Raw genomic sequence first — 2,005 nt, 5'->3', positions numbered from 1 at the left:
TTGCACTGTTGGTGGGAATGCAAATTGGTGCAGCCGCTCTGGAAAGCAGTGTGGAGGTTCCTCAGAAAATTAAAAATAGACCTACCCTATGACCCAGCAATAGCACTGCTAGGAATTTATCCAAGGGACACAGGAGTACTGATGCATAGGGGCACTTGTACCCCAATGTTCATAGCAGCACTCTCAACAATAGCCAAATTATGGAAAGAACCTAAATGTCCATCAACTGATGAATGGATAAAGAAATTGTGGTTTATATACACTATGGAATACTATGTGGCAATGAGAAAAAATGAAATATGGCCTTTTGTAGCAACATGGATGGAACTGGAGAGTGTGATGCTAAGTGAAATAAGCCATACAGAGAAAGACAGATACCATATGGTTTCACTCTTATGTGGATCCTGAGAAACTTGACAGGAACCCATGGGGGAGGGGAAGGAAAAAAAAAAAAAAAAGAGGTTAGAGTGGGAGAGAGCCAAAGCATAAGAGACTGTTGAGAACTGAGAGCAAACTGAGGGTTGATGGGGGGTGGGAGGGAGGAGAGGGTGGGTGATGGGTATTGAGGAGGGCACCTTTTGGGATGAGCACTGGGTGTTGTATGGAAACCAATTTGACAATAAATTTCATATATAAATAAAAAAAAATACCATTGGTGTTCTAATTATCAAGTATCTTTTTGTGTTTTTCTCACCAATTGTTCTATTTTATATCTTTCTGCATTTGACACCACCCTCTTTTTTTTGTAAAGTTTGATCTTTCTCATGGTATCAGGAATCCATGTTCCATCTTGTGGCTCCATGCTCTACTACGACCTCTAAATTCTCCACAGGGGGCAGTTGCTTCTTAGCAACAACCCTCTATCATGGAAGGAAAGCAAGAAAAGGTCTTGGTCAGTTAGGTATCTCTGAATTACTTAACCATCTCTGGCTCAGTTTCCTCACATTTAAATTGGGGATAACAATAGTGCCTACATCACAGGCTTGTTACAAGGTCTAATGGGTTAATTTATGTGAAGTGCTTAGAAAAGTTCATGTCACCTAGCAAGTTCTATAGAAATGTTTGCTGTCATTTTGCTACTATTCATGTTCCATAATGAATGTGTGTTGGTTCTAAGTCTTATCCTAGTCTAACTTGTATCATGCTTCAATATGTACCTGATGGGGTGGCCCCAGATGGAGTTGCAACCCAAGCATATGGAGGGCTTTCTATCCCCAGCACCATAGCCAACAGTGAACACACCTTCTTTGCCATCAAGCCTGATGGGGTCCGGCGTAGCCTCATGGGAGAGAGGTCATCAAGTGATTTGAGCAAAAGGGATCCCGCCTCATTGCTATGAAATTAATTCAGGCTTCTGAAATTAATTCAAGACTTTCTCAAGGAACAATACATTGATCTGAAAGACCATCCACTCTTTGCTAGCCTGGTGAAGTACGTGCAATCAGGACCTGTGGTTGCCATGCTCTGGGAGTGGTGAAGACAGGTCCAGCGAGCTTCAGGGAGACAACCCCTGAAGACTCCAAGCCTGGGACCATCCATGGGGACATCTGCATCCAAGTTGGCAGAAACATTATCCAAGGCAGTGATTCTGTGGAGAGTGAAGAGAAGGAGATTGGCTTGTAGTTTCAACCTGAGGAGCTGGTGGATTACAAGAGCTGTGCTCAGAATTGGATCAATTTCTGAGTGAGAACACACGTGCTGTGCTCACTCCATTTCCTCTCCCTCACATGGGCAGGGGGCCCAGGCACTAGCAAATCCAGTTATTTTTAAGAATTTCCTTATAATCTGGAGGGGAACTCTTGGAGCTGGGAGTGCTCCTCGTACAGTACTCTGTGCTAGCATTAGATTAAAATGTTTATCTCCGTGCCCCAAAATGTGTACATGATGGACTATATGGAAACTTTCTTGAAGACCAACAATGTCTTATTTATGTACCTCACACAATGCTTTGCACACTGTAGGCTGCAAGTAATGTTACTTAATTGAATTGTTAAACTGCTTACAT

The 2,005-nt window shown here is 42.7% G+C and overlaps 1 pseudogene; it reads left to right on the top strand.

Annotated features, from left to right (window-relative positions):
- Positions 1-1,141: 1,141 nt before the first annotated feature.
- On the top strand, positions 1,142-1,683 carry LOC121017825 (nucleoside diphosphate kinase A-like; annotated as a pseudogene).
- The last annotated feature ends 322 nt before the right edge of the window (positions 1,684-2,005 follow it).

The sequence above is a fragment of the Herpailurus yagouaroundi genome, unplaced genomic scaffold (assembly GCF_014898765.1).
Source record: "Herpailurus yagouaroundi ecotype Mexico unplaced genomic scaffold, PumYag 77, whole genome shotgun sequence".
Lineage (NCBI taxonomy): Eukaryota > Metazoa > Chordata > Mammalia > Carnivora > Felidae > Herpailurus > Herpailurus yagouaroundi.
Note: the sequence above shows the minus strand (reverse complement) of the source record. Positions and strands in the feature narration are given on the sequence as shown.